The 17,758-nt window shown below is 34.7% G+C and overlaps 1 non-coding gene across 1 annotated transcript; it reads right to left on the minus strand.

Annotated features, from left to right (window-relative positions):
- Positions 1–14,275: 14,275 nt before the first annotated feature.
- TRNAS-UGA lies at positions 14,276–14,357 on the minus strand. Its single transcript has one exon. It is a non-coding gene; the product is annotated as a tRNA-Ser (tRNA).
- Between the last annotated feature and the right edge of the window lie 3,401 nt (positions 14,358–17,758).

The raw sequence follows: 17,758 nt of genomic DNA on the forward strand, positions 1-17,758 counted from the left end.
CTATGTGTATTTGTTTGTTCAATGTTGGAGAGTTCTATGTATTTACATATGAATTATCACATACATAAATTGTATACTATTATTTTACTTATTAAAATTTTTTTTTTTATTGATTTATAGGTTCACTTCAATCGAGTTTAGTGAGTATATGGTATGGGAAATATAGAACTTAATCAAAATATGTCATATGTGACAATATTAGTAAACATGGAGTTATCATTCTTTTAGTTGTATAATTTACTTGTAATAAAAAAATTTCATTGTAGATGAAAAACACTAAATTAAAGACTATATATAGTACAACTATCACAAAAAATCCATTGAAAAATATATTATAGTTAATTACCAGAATGATCCATTGACAATAGCGAAATTACCAATTTGGTCCTCGACTATTTTTCTTGACCAATTAAGTCACTCAACTTTAAAATTTTTAACCAATTTGGTCCTTCGTTTGTTTTGCCGTTAGACATCCGTTAACTCGAGACCAAATTAATAATTTCATTATAATCAAGGGACCATTTCAGTAATTAACTTTCAGAAAAAATGGTGCAGAACAACGATGAGGGAGATGTGTGTAAAAGTAGCATTGATCAAGTAGAAGGAAGCCACAGAAGAGCGTGGCGGGGGCCAATGCAAGCCACGAGGTGCAGACTACTCTTGCAGGGATTACTAGCTGGTTTGATTCAGATGTGCCGCGCTGATGCCCATGCTTCTGCTGCTCATTCTAAACTCAACGGCCACTTTGGCGACTTTGGTTGCATTGAAGTGAGTGAGGATGCGATTGAGTACGTGCAGATTTCGTGCTGTGCAACACCGACCAGGAGCTCGAACAAGAACCAAATTCCGGATGGCCAATGGTATGTTGATCTCGTTGGCCCCTCCTGCACCTGTTGTAGCAGCTACCGGTGGTTGGCTGGAGAAGGTGCTAGAAGAAAAAAATAGAAAGTCCATGAAAATTTTTTTTAGGTTCATTGATCAAAATATCACTTATGAATGATTAGGGTACGGCCAGCAACACATACGCACCACCCCCCAACTATCCGCACCATTGTGGTTCCAAATATTAAAAGTTGGAGAAATATAAAAAGACTCACCAGAATTTGTGTCTTACATTGTTGCGTTCTCCGATACGACCATCATTTCTTGACTGCGATTGAAATCAGTGTTTTTTTTTTTTTTTGGAGACCAACCAGGATTATAATTCCTATAATTATGGAAATTATTGTGGGGCAATTATAATCAAATTAAAACAAGAGACCAAATTACTATGTCACCCCTATACATTAATTATGTCCTAATTTTGTTGAAGAATAAAAACAAATCGTGACCACTAGCTATGTGTATTTGTTTGTTCAATGTTGCAGAGTTCTATGAATTTAATTACGAATTATCACATACATAAATTGTATACTATTATTTTACTTACTTTAAAAAAAATATTTTATTGACTTATAGGTTCACTTCAATCGAGTTTAGAGAGTATATGGTATGGGAAATATAGAACATAATCAAAATATGTCACATGTGACAATATTAGTAAACATGGAGTTATCATTCTTTTAGTTGTATAATTTATTTGTAATAAAAAAAATTCCTTGTAGATGAAAAACACTAAATTAAAGACTATATATTGTACAACTATCACAAAAAATCTAGTGAAAAATATATTAGAGTTAATTACCAGAATGATCCATTGACAATAGTGAAATTACCAATTTGGTCCTTGACTATTTTTCTTGACAAATTAAGTCCCTCAACTTTAAAATTTTTAACCAATTTGGTCATCCGTTTATTTTGCCTTTAGACTTCCGTTAACTCGGGACCAAATTAGTAATTTCATTATAATCAAGGGACCATTTCAGTAATTAACTTTCAGAAAAAATGGTGCAGAATAATGATGAGGGAGATGTGTGTAAAAGTAGCGTTGATCAAGTAGAAGGAAGCCACAGAAGAGTGTGGCGGGGGCCAATGCAAGCCACCAGGTGCGGACTGCTCTTGCAGGGATTACTAGCTGGTTTGATTCAGATGTGCCGCGCTGATGCCCATGCTTCTGCTGCTCATTCTAAACTCAATGGCCACTTTGGCGACTTTGGTTGCATTGAAGTGAGTGAGGATGCGATTGAGTACGTGCAGATTTCGTGCTGTGCAACACAGTCCAGGAGCTCGAACATGAACCAAATTCCGGATGGCCAATGGTCTGTTGATCTCGTTGGCCCGTCCTGCACCTGTAGTAGCAGCTACCAGTGGTTGGCTGAAGAAGGTGTTAGAAGATAAAAATAGAAAGTCCATGAAAAAAATTTAATGGTTCGTGGATCTAAATAGCACTTATGAATTAATAGGGTACGACTGGCAACACATACGCACCACCCCCCAACTATCCGCACCATTGTGGTTCCAAATATTAAAAGTTGGAGAAATATAAAAAGACTCACCAGAATTTGTGTCTTACATTGTTGCGTTCTCCGATACGACCATCATTTCTTGACTGCGATTGATATCAATGTTTTTTTTTTTTTTTTTTTTTTTTTTTTGGAGACCTACCAGGATTATAATTCCTATAATTATGGAAATTATTGTGGGGCAATTATAATCAAATTAAAACAAGAGACCAAATTACTATGTCACCCCTATACATTAATTATGTCCTAATTTTGTTGAAGAATAAAAACAAATCGTGACCACTAGCTATGTGTATTTGTTTGTTCAATGTTGCAGAGTTCTATGAATTCAATTATGAATTATCACATACATAAATTGTATACTATTATTTTACTTACTTTAAAAAAAAATATTTTATTGACTTATAGGTTCACTTCAATCGAGTTTAGAGAGTATATGGTATGGGAAATATAGAACATAATCAAAATATGTCACATGTGACAATATTAGTACACATGGAGTTATCATTCTTTTAGTTGTATAATTTATTTGTAATAAAAAAATTTCCTTGTAGATGAAAAACACTAAATTAAAGACTATATATTGTACAACTATCACAAAAAATCTAGTGAAAAATATATTAGAGTTAATTACCAGAATGATCCATTGACAATAGCGAAATTACCAATTTGGTCCTTGACTATTTTTCTTGACCAATTAAGTCCCTCAACTTTAAAATTTTTAACCAATTTGGTCATCCGTTTGTTTTGCCGTTAGACTTCCGTTAACTCGGGACCGAATTAGTAATTCCATTATAATCAAGGGACCATTTCAGTAATCAACTTTCAGAAAAATGGTGCAGAATAATGATGAGGGAGATGTGTGTAAAAGTAGCGTTGATCAAATAGAAGGAAGCCACAAAAGAGCGTGGCGGGGGCAAATTCAAGCCACGAGGTGCGGACTGCTCTTACAGGGATTACTTGCTGGTTTGATTCAGATGTGCCGCGCTGATGCCCATGCTACTGCTGCTCATTTTAAACTCAATGGCCACTTTGGCGACTTTGGTTGCATTGAAGTGAGTGAGGATGCGATTGAGTACGTGCAGATTTCGTGCTGTTCAACACCGTCCAGGAGCTCGAACATGAACCAAATTCCGGATGGCCAATGGTCTGTTGATCTCGTTGGCCCCTCCTGCACCTAAAGTAGCAGCTACCGGTGGTTGGCTGGAGAAGGTGTTAGAAGAAAAAAATAGAAAGTGCATGAAAAAAATTTAACGGTTCATTGATCTAAATATCACTTATGAATTAATAGGGTACAGCCGGCAACACATACGCACCACCCTCCAACTATCCGCACCATTGTGGTTCCAAATATTAAAAGTTGGAGAAATATAAAAAGACTCAGCCGAATTTGTGTCTTACATTGCTGCGTTCTCCGATACGACCGTCATTTCTTGACTGCGATTGAAATCAATGTTTTTTATTTTTTGGAGACCTACGAGGATTATAATTCCTATAATTATGGAAATTATTGTGGGGCAATTATAATCAAATTAAAACAAGAGACCAAATTACTATGTCACCCCTATACATTAATTACGTCCTAATTTATTTGGAGAATAAAAACAAATCGTGACTACTAGCTATGTGTATTTGTGTGTTCAATGTTGCAGAGTTCAATGAATTTAATTATGAATTATCACATACATAAATTGTATACTATTATTTTACTTATTTAAAAAAAATATTTTATTGACTTATAGGTTCACTTCAATCGAGTTTAGAGAGGAGTATATGGTATGGGAAATATAGAACTAAATCAAAATATGTCACATGTGACAATATTTGTACACATGGAGTTATCATTCTTTTAGTTGTATAATTTACTTGTAATAAAAAAATTTCCTTGTAGATGAAAAGCACTAAATTAAAGACTATATATTGTACAACTATCACAAAAAATGTAGTGAATATATTAGAGTTAATTACTAGAATGATCCATTGACAATAGCTAAATTACTAATTTGGTCCTTGACTATTTTTCTTGACCAATTAAGTCCCTCAACTTCAAAAATTTTAACCAATTTGGTCCTCCGTTTGTTTTGCCGTTAGACATCCGTTAACTCGGGACCAAATGAGCAATTTCATTATAATCAACGGACTATTGCAGTAATTAACTTTCAGAACAAATGGTGTTGAATAATGATGAGGGAGATGTGTGTAAAAGTATCGTTGATCAAGTAGATGGAAGCCACAGAAGAGCGTGGCGGGGGCCAATGCAAGCCACGAGGTGCGGACTGCTCTTGCAGGGGTTACTAGCTGGTTTGATTCAGATGTGCCGCGCTGATGCCCATGCTTCTGCTGCTCATTCTAAACTCAACGGCCACTTTGGCGACTTTTGTTGCATTGAAGTGAGTGAGGATGCAATTGAGTACGTGCAGATTTCGTGCTGTGCAACACCGTCCAGGAGCTCGAACATGAACCAAATTCTGGATGGCCAATGGTCTGTTGATCTCGTTGGCCCGTCCTGCACCTGTAGTAGCAGCTACCGGTGGTTGGCTGGAGAAGTTGTTAGAAGAAAAAAATAGAAAGTCCATGAAAAAAATTTAATGGTTCATTGATCTAAATATCACTTATGAATGATTAGGGTATGGTCGGCAACACATACGCACCACACCCAAACTATCCGCACCATTGTGGTTCGAAATATTAAAAGTTGGAGAAATATAAAAAGACTCACCAGAATTTGTGTCTTACATTGTTGCGTTCTCCGATACGACCATCATTTTTTGACTGCGATTCGAATCAGTGTTTTTTTTTTTTTTTTTGGAGACCTACCAGGATTATAATTCCTATAATTATGGAAATTATTGTGGGGCTATTATAATCAAATTAAAACAATTTACAGAATTACTATGTCACCCCTATACATTAATTATGTCCTAATTTTGTTGGAGAATAAAAACCAATCGTGACCACTAGCTATGTGTATTTGTTTGTTCAATGTTGCAGAGTTCTATGAATTTAATTATGAATTATCACATACATAAATTGTATACTATTATTTTACTTATTTTTTTAAAAATATTTTATTGACTTATAGGTTCACTTCAATCGAATTTAGAGAGGAGTATATGGTATGGGAAATATAGAACTTAATCAAAATATGTCACATGTGACAATATTAGTAAACATGGAGTTATCATTCTTTTAGTTGTATAATTTACTTGTAATAAAAAATTTTCCTTGTAGATGAAAAACACTAAATTAAAGACTATATATTGTACAACTATCACAAAACATCTAGTGAAAAATATATTAGAGTTAATTACAAGAATGATTCATTGACTATAGCAAAATTACCAATTTGGTCCGTGACTATTTTTCTTGACCAATTAAGTCTCTCAACTTTAAAAATTTTAACCAATTTGGTCCTCCGTTTGTTTTGCCATTAGACATCCGTTAACTCGGGACAAAATTAGTAATTTCATTATATTCAAGGGACCATTTCAGTAATTAACCTTCAGAAAAAATGGTGCAGAATAATGATGAGGGAGATGTGTGTATAAAGTAGCGTTGATCAAGTAGAAGGATGCCACAGAAGAGCGTGGCGGGGGCCAATGCAAGCCACGAGGTGCGGACTGCTCTTGCAGGGATTACTAGCTGGTTTGATTCAGATGTGCCGCGCTGATGCCCATGCTTCTGCTGCTCATTCTAAACTCAACGGGCACTTTGGCGACTTTGGTTGCATTGAAGTGAGTGAGGATGCGATTGAGTACGTGAAGATTTCATGCTGTGCAACACCGTCTAGGAGCTCGAACATGAACCAAATTATGCCTCTGCAAGAAAGCGTAAGAACCGCATTGATAGATTGCAAGATGAAACGCAAAACTGGGTTGAAGGCAGTAACCTTTTGGACTTAGCCTTGCAGCATTTTACTGCAGTTTTTAGTTCAAAAGGGGTGGACTTGGGCAGTGCACTGGACAGATTCCTCCCTAAAATTAATGATGATGATAATCAGCGACTCCTTCGTCCATATTCTGTTGATGAGGTACGAGATGCAATTTTTTCAATGGCACCTGATAAATCCCCGGGTCGTGATGGTTTTTGTCCAGGTTTTTTTCAACACTTTTGGAGGGAGATAGGTCAAGATGTGGCCACTTTTGTTATAGATTGTGCAAATGGTCGCGAGTTCCCCAATGGTTTTAATGATGCATTTATTACCTTGGTGCCGAAGAAGACGTCCCCAACTACTATGGGGGATCTCCGTCCGATAGCTCTTTGTAACGTTGTTTACAAAATTCTATCAAAACTTCTAGCCAACAGATTAAAGGAGACTTTGGATAAGGTAATTTCTAGCTCTCAAAGTGCTTTTTTGCCTGGTCGTTTGATTACAGATAATGTACTTGTGGCATCCGAAGTGATACATTACCTAAATCGAAAGAGGGAAGGAAGGGAAGGATGGTGTGCATTGAAGTTGGATATTGCCAAAGCCTACGATAAAATGGAATTGGCTTTTCTGAATGAAATGATGAGGCGTATGGGTTTTCACCAGCGATGGATTAATATTGTCATGCGGTGTGTAACAACAGTTCGTTATAGGGTTGGAGTCAACGGGGATCTCACAGACTTTATAACTCCTACTTGTGGCCTTCGACAAGGTGATCCTTTATCCCCTTATCTTTTCATTCTTTGTGCAGAAGGTTTATCACACCTAATCTCTATGGCTATCCAGAAGAAAGATATTTCACCATGTATTGTGGCTAGAGGTGCTCCCGGTGTCTCTCATTTGTTCTTCGCAGATGACAGTCTCCTATTTTTCAAGGCCACAATTCCAGAAGCTGAAGCGGTGAAAGGTTGCTTGATGACTTATGAACGGATGTCCGGTCAATCTGTAAATTTTAATAAGTCATGTATTGTGTTTAGTAGGAACACGATGGAGGAGAGGAGAAATGCAGTGGCTGCGATTTTTAATGTGGCTCAATCTGACAATATAGGAAAATATTTGGGATTGCCTATGGGGGTTGGTCGAAACAAGAAAGAAATCTTTTCCTATATTGAGTCTAAATTGATTCATCGATTGAGTGGTTGGAATAAAAAGTTGCTGTCAAAGGCGAGGAAGGAAATTCTTCTTAAAAGTGTTGCACAAGCACTTCCTACATATACTATGAGTTTGTACTTTCTCCCGGTTACTTTCTGTGAGCGAATCGAAAGGATCATGAACAAATATTGGTGGTCAACAAGAGGTGGCCATGATAGTGGAATTAAATGGATGGCTTGGACAAAATTATGTGCTCCTAAAATCAATGGAGGTCTGAATTTCAAAAATTTGAGCAGATTTAATGTGGCTTTATTAGCCAAACAAGGGTGGCGTCTGCTCACTAAGCCAGAATTTGTTGCAGCTCAACTTTATAAAGCTAGATATTATCCTAATGTTGATTTTCTTGAGGCTACCATTGGTGCCAATCCTAGCTTTTGTTGGAGGTCTATTCTTGCAGGCCAAAATCTGCTACGTCAAGGGTGTATTCGGAGGATAGGGAATGGTTTGAACACCTCAGTTTGGAATCAACCTTGGCTTCCAAATGACGCTGATCCTTATATTCATACGCCAATGCCACAAGGTGGTAATATGAAGGTTAGTGATCTTATTGATCCCATTTTGAAAGATTGGAACATACAACTTGTTAATACTATCTTTCATCAAAGAGATGCTATTTTAATTCTCCAAATCCCAGTTGCTACTGATTATGAAGATGTCTGGTGTTGGAAAGGGGATATAAGGGGTATCTATTCTGTAAAGCAAGGGTATAAGCAGCTATCTGAATTTCATGCAAACATTGTTGTGAACACTGTCAATAGATGGAGTCTAATTTGGAAGCTTAAAGTTCCTCCTCATGTGCAGAATTTTCTATGGAGGTGTTTTCATGGTATTATCCCTACAATGACCATGCTGGCAACGAGAAGAGTTGAGGTGGATATTTTATGCCCAATATGTAAGCAACACCCAGAAACCATACGCCATCTTTTTTGTGACTGTGTTCATACTGCTCCAACTTGGTTTCCTATTACGGGTTGTAACCCTCCCAGTGCTGATGAAGATTTCTATTATTGGCTGGCAGGGAAGTTGGCAATAAATGGAGGGCAATCCACGCTGAAGTGCATAGCATTGTGTTGGTCAATATGGCTTATGCGTAATGACATTGTATGGAATCAAAAGTGTTGGCAGCATAAGAAGATTTTGTTTGAAGTGCAGCAGATGGTCTATGAATGGAATGCTTTATCCACGGCTTCAGTAAACAATGTTCAAGCCCATTCTCCGGAAATAAATCAAATAAATATTCCCGAAGGTACGGTGTCTGTATCTGTTGATGCTGCAGTTTTTCCAGATACTCAACAAGCAACCTTTGGAATTGTTATTCAGGATCGGCATGGCGTTTTCCATGGTGCAAAAAATTGTCTGATTAAAAGTTTGAATGATGCTCATTTGGCGGAAGCTATGGCCATTAAAGAAGCTTTGACATGGGTTAAGGAGCGTGGTTACTCGAAGATCATAATATTTTCAGATTGTCAGCATGTGTGTAATTTGCTTACGGGCTCGTTACAGGATTTATCGTTTGCAGGTTGCATCATTAACGAATGCCGAAAGCTCCAACGACACTACGAAAGTGTGTCTATTAAGTTCATTTCAAGATCAGTGAATAAAGCCGCTCATGTTCTGGCAAGGGCAGCTCGTTCAAACTTTGATGGTTTAATTTGGCTTGATTCTATTCCATTATGTATTGAACATTTGCTTTAATGATTAAAGTCCTTTGGTTTTCAAAAAAAAAAAAAAAAACAAGAAACCAAATTACTATGTCACCCCTATACATTAATTATTTCCTAATTTAATTAGAGAATAAAAACAAATCGTGACCACTAGTTATGTGTATGTGTGTGTCTAATGTTGCAGAGTTCTATGAATTTATTTATGAATTATCACATACATAAATTGTATACTATTATTTTACTAATTTATTTAAAAAATATTTTATAGATTTATAGGTTAACTTCAATCGAGTTTAGAGAGGAGTATATGGTATGAGAAATATAGAACTTAATCAAAATATGTCACAAGTGATAATATTAGTACACATGGAGTTATCATTCTTTTAGTTGTATAATTTACTTGTAATAAAAAAAATTTCTTGTAGATGAAAAACACTAAATTAAAGACTATATATTGTACAACTATCAAAAAAAATCTAGTGAAAAATATATTAGAGGTCATTACCGAAATGATCCATTGACTATAGCGAAATTACCATTTGGTCCTTGACTATTTTTCTTGACCAATTAAGTCCCTCAACTTTAAAATTTTTTACCAATTTGGACCTCCGTTTGTTTTGCCGTTAGACATCCGTTAACTCGGGACCAAATTAGTAATTTCATTATAATCAAGGGACCATTTCAGTAATTAACTTTCAGAAAAAATGGTTTTGAATAATGATGAGGGAGATGTGTGTAAAAGTATCATTGATCAAGTAGAAGGAAGCCACAGAAGAGCGTGGCGGTGGCAATGCAAGCCACGAGGTGCGGACTGCTCTTGCAGGGATTACTAGCTGGTTTGATTCTGATGTGCCGCGCTCATTCTAAACTCAACGGCCACTTTGGCGACTTTGGTTGCATTGAAGTGAGTGAGGATGCGATCGAGTACGTGCAGATTTCGTGCTGTGCAACATCGTCCCGTAGCTTGAACATGAACCAAATTCCGGATGGCCAATGGTCTGTTGATCTCGTTGGCCCCTCCTGCACCTGTAGTAGCAGCTACCGTTGGTTGGCTGGAGAAGGTGTTAGAAGAAAAAAATAAAAAGTCCACGACAACATAGATTACATGTAACCTGTATAAAATTCTAGGTGAAAAATTTTTAATGATTCATGGATCTAAATATTACTTATGAAAGACTAGGATACGACTGGCAACACATACGCACCACCCGCCAACTATCCCCACCATTATCGTTCAAAGTATTAAAAGTTGGAGAAATATAAAAAGGCTCACCAGAATTTGTGTCTTACATTGTTGCGTTCTCCGATACGGCCATCATTTCTTGTCTACGATTGAAATCAGTGTTTTTGCTTTTTTTTTGGAGACCTACCATGATTATAATTTTTATAATTATGAAAATTAAAACACGAAACCGAATTACTATGTCACCCCTATAAATTAATTATGTCCCAATTTAATTGGAGAATAAAAACAAATCGTGACCACTAACTATGTGCATATGTGTGTCTAATGTTGCAGAGTTCTATGAATTTATTTATTAATTATCACATAAATAAATTGTATATTATTATTTTACTAATTTTTTTAAAGAATATTTTATTGATTTATTGGTTCACTTCAATCGAGTTTAGAGAGGAGTATATGGTATGAGAAATATAGAACTTAATCAAAAGATGTCACATGTGACAGTATTAGTACACATGGAGTTATCATACTTTTATATTCACTTTATTTGTATAATTTACTTGTAATAAAAAAAATTTCCTTGTAGATGAAAAACACTAAATTAAAGACTATATATTGTACAACTATCACAAAAAATCTAGTGAAAAATATATAAGAGTTAATTACCGAAATGATCCATTGACTATAGCGAAATTACCAATTTGGTCCTTGACTATTTTTCTTGACCATTTAAGTCCCTCAACTTTAAAAATTTTAACCAATTTGGTCCTCCGTTTGTTTTGCCGTTAGACATCCGTTAATTCTGGACCAAATTAGTAATTTCATTATAATCACGGGACAATTTCAGTAATTTACTTTCAGAAAAATGATGAGGGAGATGTGTGTAAAAGTAGTGTTGATCAAGTGGAAGGAAGCCACAGAAGTGCGTGGCGGTGGCCAATGCAAGCCACGAGGTGCGGACTGCTCTTGCTGGGATTACGAGCTGGTTTGATTCAGATGGGCCGCGCTGATGCCCATGCTTTTGCTGATCATTCTAAACTCAACGGCCACTTTAGCGACTTTGGTTGCATTGAAGTGAGTGAGGATGTGATTGAGTACGTGCAGATTTCGTGCTATGCAACACCGTCCAGGAGCTCGAACATGAACCAAATTTCGGATGGCCAATGGTCTGTTGATCTCGTTGGTCCTGCACCTGTAGTAGCAAGCACTGCTTGCCCAGGCATTTGCACAGAGCCCCAAAATTTGGGAGCCCCAAGTAGAGAACATGTATATACATATACTATACAGCAGGCAGCGCACTGCCTGCTGTATAGTATGTATATATATTAATTTTATTTTCTTTTTTTAAACAATTGGCCCCAAATTTTGGGGCCAATTGTTAAAAAAAAAATTATATACATATATAATATATTATATGAGTTATTTATATTGGTCATGGTAAGATAGTTAGCTTATCTATTAATTTTGGCTTATTTGATTATTTTTAACTATTTGACATGGTTAAAAAATTAATATAAGTGTTTGGTTAATCAGTTTTCTGTAACTCCAAAAAGCTAAAATTCAAAAAGATGCTCAAAGCAATTTTTTCAATTAGCTTTTTGAGAAAATAAATTATACCAAACAGCTATCAGTTAATTTACCAAATATTTTTCTACAATCAACTAATGTTATCAATTAGTCATACCTTCTAACCCATTCAGCTATCAGCTAACATCCATTTACCAAATAGGCCATAATTTTTTTTACAATTGGGCCCCAAATTTGGGGGCATAATTGTAAAAAAAAATAATAAAATTATATACTTATATACATATATTATATGAGGATTGTCAACTCGGTTACCATTCCAAATGGATGTTCATAGGTTTGAACCTCGGTGGTGGGGGCTTAGATTCTTTGATTTTCTAGAAGTGGTCTGAGTGGAGGTCGTCGGTCGGTAGTATACTTACTGTATACAAGTTCCGAATTTCGAAGACTGAAGTTCTTCATTAAGTAGTTTAATCAGGGTCTAGAGGAGTGGTTCAAGGTGTACAAAAAAAACTCTTGGATGTAAATTGTAGAGCATTTTATACTTGTACTTGTAGTCACAGTCTTAACTTGACTTTGTGTGCATGATATTGCAAATAGTTGTGGCAAAACAAGGGATTCCTTTAGAGTAGTGCAACGTATGTATACAATTGAACAACTATTATTTATATATATGAAATACTTGAAAAGGGGCCCAAATTATGATGTTGTACAGGACCTCCATTTTTATTGGAACGGCTCTGAGTAGCAGCTACCGGTGGTGGTTGGCTGGAAAAGGTGTTAGAAGAAAAAAATAAAAAGTCCATGACAGCATAGATTACATGTAACCTGTACAAAATTCTAGGTGAAAAAAATTTAATGGTTCATGGATCAAAATATCACTTATGAAAGATTAGGGTACGGTCGGCAACACATACGCACCCCCCCCCCCCCCCCCCAAACTATCCGCACCATTGTCGTTCCAAATATTAAAAGTTGGAGAATATAAATAGACTCACCCGAATTTGTGTCTTACATTGTTGAGTTCTCCGATACGGCCATCATTTCTTGTCTGCGATTGAAATCCGTGTTTTTGTTTTTTTTGGAGACCTACCATGATTATAATTCCTATAATTATGGAAATTATTGTGGGGCAATTATAATCAAATTAAAACAAGAAACCAAATTACTTTTTCACCTCTATACATTAATTATGTCCTAATTTAATTGGAGAATAAAAACAAATCGTGACCACGAGTTATGTGTATGTGTGTGTCTAATGTTGCAGAGTTCTATGAATTTATTTATGAATTATCACATATACATAAATTGTATACTATTATTTTACTTATTTAAAAAATATATATTTTATTGATTTATAGGTTCACTTCAATCGAGTTTAGAGAGGAGTATATGGTAGGGAAATATAGAACTTAATCAAAATATGTCACATGTGACAATATTAGTACACATGGAGTTATCATTCTTTTAGTAATTTTATTATTATCAAGGGACCATTTCAGTAATTAACTTTCAGAAAAAATGGTGCATGTTATGACCGAAATAGTCTTTTGACTATAGCAAAATCATATTACCAATTTGGTCCCGAGTTAACGGATTTCTAACGACAAATCAAGCGGAGGACCAAATTGGTTAAGATTTTTAAAATTGAGGACTTAATTGGTCAAAAAAATAGTCAAGGTCCAAATCGGTAATTTTGCTATAGTCAATGGATCATTTCGGTAATTATCTCAATATATTGCAACCGGGCTCAATTAAAGGTCTTGTTTGGGCTAATGACGTTGGAGTGTAGTGGGACGAAATGGCTCTCCCAAATGGGAGGTCATGGGTTCGAGTCACAGTGGGGATAATATTGACTCTTTGTGTTTCAATATATTGAGAAAATATATATGAACATATATTACATTGTAACAGAATCAGTAGTCTTAAAAAATGGCCTTGTTTGGTAAATATCATTTTGAAATTGTTTTTAGTTGTTTGAGTGACTTTAATTATTTGACCAATTTAAACAATTAAAGTGCTCGGTAATCAAGTTTTTGTCAAAAGTTTTGGATAAAAAAACTGATTTTTGAAGCACTACTTTATGCAACGGTTCATTGGTAATATGCAAACTAGGCTGGTTACTTTACATTGTAAAGTTCGAAAGATTTCATCCAGTTATAGTAAGACATTTGAAAATGTACATTATTATAGGCAAATTATTCTATAGACTCGAGTTCACTCAAAATACACAATTTATATACTGAATGTTCACAATTTACATATTTACAAAAATATATAAATTGTGTTAATTTGACCCGGTCAACTTGGCATAACTGTCCATTGTTAAAATATGCAATCTAAAGTTCCTGAGCCCACCTTGGCATAACTGTCCATTGTTATATACTTATACGTGAAATGAAATTTTATAATTCAACGTCGACAGCAGGGTTCGAACCTGCGCGGGCGAAGCCCAACAGATTTCAAGTCTGTCTCCTTAACCACTCGGACATATCGACTTGTTGTTATCAAGGGTCAATAAAAAGTATATAATTCTGATTTTATATAGTTGTATAGTGGGCTAAATACCATTAATTATTTTTTATTTTCAAATATGTAAAAGGCATCATGGATGGAACTAGATGCTTGTTGAGGTAGTAATAATTGTGACAAAATTACAATACTCAAATAAATAAAAGTTGATTTTTAAGGCATACATGTCTAAAAAGACGGGTAATAAGAGTTTTATATACACACATGTACTGTTTTTTTTTTTGTTTTTTTTTAGGCGCCACCTAGACGCCCACGGCGCTACCCTATCGCCTCACTAGCGCTTAGCGCCTACTGCAACTATAGGAAAAGCTTAAAAATCCTAAAACGAACTTGGTGATCAAGGCTGAGAATTAATTCACTATTGTAGTGAACAAACATACTTAGTGAATTTAGGGGATCACTTCAATTCACACCACCTTTCAAACTATTATTACACTCAATTTAGAGAATAATATAGATTTAGAGGATCACTTCAATTCACATTTCACACCACCTTCCAAACCATTATTACACTCTCACTTTCACATTTATATTATTTGTGACAAATTTCATATCTACGACTAGTTGAACTACCTTTACATTACTTGCTTTATCTATTGCTTAATATTTTGTGCCTTCCAAACTTTTATACAAATTTTTTATTAAACCAAAAGTTGAAACTGAACATGTATATATTTTTAAGGAAAAATATTCAAAAATAACCATCAAATTGATCAGGAGCAATCAAATCATTTAACTCAAACAAAGTGAAATTAGCAAATTGGACAATACAAAACTGTCCAATCATACCAAGTAGTCAATTGATGACCTCCCTAACTAGTAAACTTGACACCTTGACATCCATGTGGGCTGAATTGACTTCTTCTATTATTATTATTATTTTAAATAATATATTTTATTTAAATATAATATCTCTTTCTAGCTATTAAATCTCTAAATCCCTCATTCTTGCCCAAACCTACTTTGCACGAAAGAAACTGATATTCACCAACTGTTGTTGAACAGAGTACAACTTATTTTCTATGAGCATTGAACAAAGTTGAACGAAGAAGCTCAACTATATTCACTTGTATGAGGTATGTTATCTCTTGAACGAAGTAGTTATATCTGTATGTCTCTTGGATAAATATTCTAGGGGTTGGTTTGCATATGTTTTGGATTTTGAGTTACTCTATAATATATATATATATATATATATTTTTTTTTTGAGTTAATCAATGTCTTTGGTAGCAATTTCAAATTTAGTTTCAGATTATCATTTTTGCTATTAACACCCCAGATTATCATATTTTTGACACTTTTAGTCATTCTGACCACTTTTCTGATGAAACCCTATTTTAGACAAGAGTATTTTCGTCTCTTCAATTTTTTTATTTTTATTTTCTCAATGAGTTAATTCCAGCGAAGGTCCCTTAGCTTGTCTTTGGTGAAAATTCCAAATTTAGTCCCTAACAATCGTTTTTCCCCTTTAACACCCATACTGTCATATTTTGGACACTTTTGGTCCTTCCGATGAGTTTTTTTGGTGAAACCTTATTTTAGGAAAAAAGTATTTTCGGATCACCAAAAAAAAAAAAGAAAAAAAAAAGAGGCATCTTACCCCCCCCCCCCCCCCCCCCCCCGCACCTTTTTTTTTTGCTCTACAACTATAGTAGATGATTCACAGAATCATAGATTAAACCAATAGCGGTTAGACTGAAGCCAACTAGGTGGATACATCTTAAGCTTTTCAACTATGTTGCAAAATGATTATCTCACACTTAGGGGTGTGCAAACTTTGGATAATTTTCGGTTAACCGACTGAACCGACAAAGTTCAGTTAACCGTTTTCAAACCGAACTTTTTCGGTTCGGTTAATGGTTAAAGAAATTTTAAAATTTCGGTTAACGGTTAATTCAGTTCGAAAGGTCGGTTAACCGAAGTTTTTAATATATATATATATAAATAATAATATAAATATAAATACTAATTTGAAGGTATGGATGTTTGGAGTTTATAATTCATGTTTTTTATATTTTGTTATGAATTTATTATGATATGTATTTTATTTTAATTGAATTTATTAGTTTAGGTGTTATTTTTAGAATTTTAAATTTTAACTTTAAAAAGTTCGGTTAATTGGTTAACCGACCGATTAATCGAAAAAAATTTCGGTTCGGTGAATTCGGTAAAGCAAACTTCGGTTCGGTTAACGGTTAAAGAAAAAAAAACTTCGGTTAATTCGGTTCGATTAAAATGGTTCGGTTAACCGATTGAACACCCCACTCACACCCAGAGGCCCTCACATACTCAATATCTGCATTGATGAAGGACGATTTGGGGTCGGGTTGAAGGAGATGGTGCAATCCATGATTGAATTGAAGAGACGAAAACGGGAAAAAATATGCGCAAAAAATCAAAAAATAAAAAATTGAAAAGACAAAAAATGTTATTGCCTAAAATAGGGTTTCACAGGAAAAAGTCACCGAAAGGATCGAAAGTGTCCAAAATATGATAGTCTAGATTGTTAAATGGCAAAAATAATTGTTTGAGACTAAATTTGAAATTATCACCCGAGACAATGTAAGGGAGCTAAGTCTATGTTGTTTTGATGTTCTAAATAGATTGAGTTAGCTTATGTTTTGCAACTTGAACTCTGTTAAGGAAAAAAATTAGCAACCTGTAAAGGGAAAAAATAGCATTCTATGTTATATAATAACTTCTAAGGGAAACTAATAGTAGTAACATGCTAATTTAGCTTATTTCATATTCTTGTATTGGGTTCACAAATGTCCTTCCAGACATCTATAGAAGCACATGTGGTAAACTCCATAAGCTGCAAAATATATGAAAGGATTTCAATTGAAGACATAAAACCAAATATCATAATACATGAAATTATATTTAGAGTTTCAAATTAGATAAGAAAATAAAAAGGAAAAAAAATAAAATAAAAGAAGCTCAACTAGAGGGATAAAATAATTTGAAATGGGAAAACACAAAATTGAAAAAGGAGGCTAAGAGGGAGAAAACCATAAAAGAAAACTCAAACAAAAAATTACGAATTTATATATGAAAGGAAGAAATAAATTTTTCTTAATCTATTTTTTTACCAATCTCAAGAGGAATGCAAAGTAAAATAAAATAAATAAGACAATAAAAATACAAAACAAAATATAAAAGATGAGAGAATGAAAACCTTATAAGTTGCTTTGAGCCTATGGTTACATTGCTGCGTGAAAAAGTTTAAAGAAATGAAAACTTATTTTATAGACTTCAGTTTGAAAGTTGAAGAGAAATTACCTCTATCCACTGTCTGCCTGTCTGATTTAGATGGTTTGAATATAAAACATACTCTAGAAGCTTTTTTGGAGGGACAAAAAGAATA

Source organism: Ipomoea nil, unplaced genomic scaffold, assembly GCF_001879475.1.
Source record: "Ipomoea nil cultivar Tokyo-kokei standard unplaced genomic scaffold, Asagao_1.1 scaffold2701, whole genome shotgun sequence".
Taxonomy (NCBI): domain Eukaryota; kingdom Viridiplantae; phylum Streptophyta; class Magnoliopsida; order Solanales; family Convolvulaceae; genus Ipomoea; species Ipomoea nil.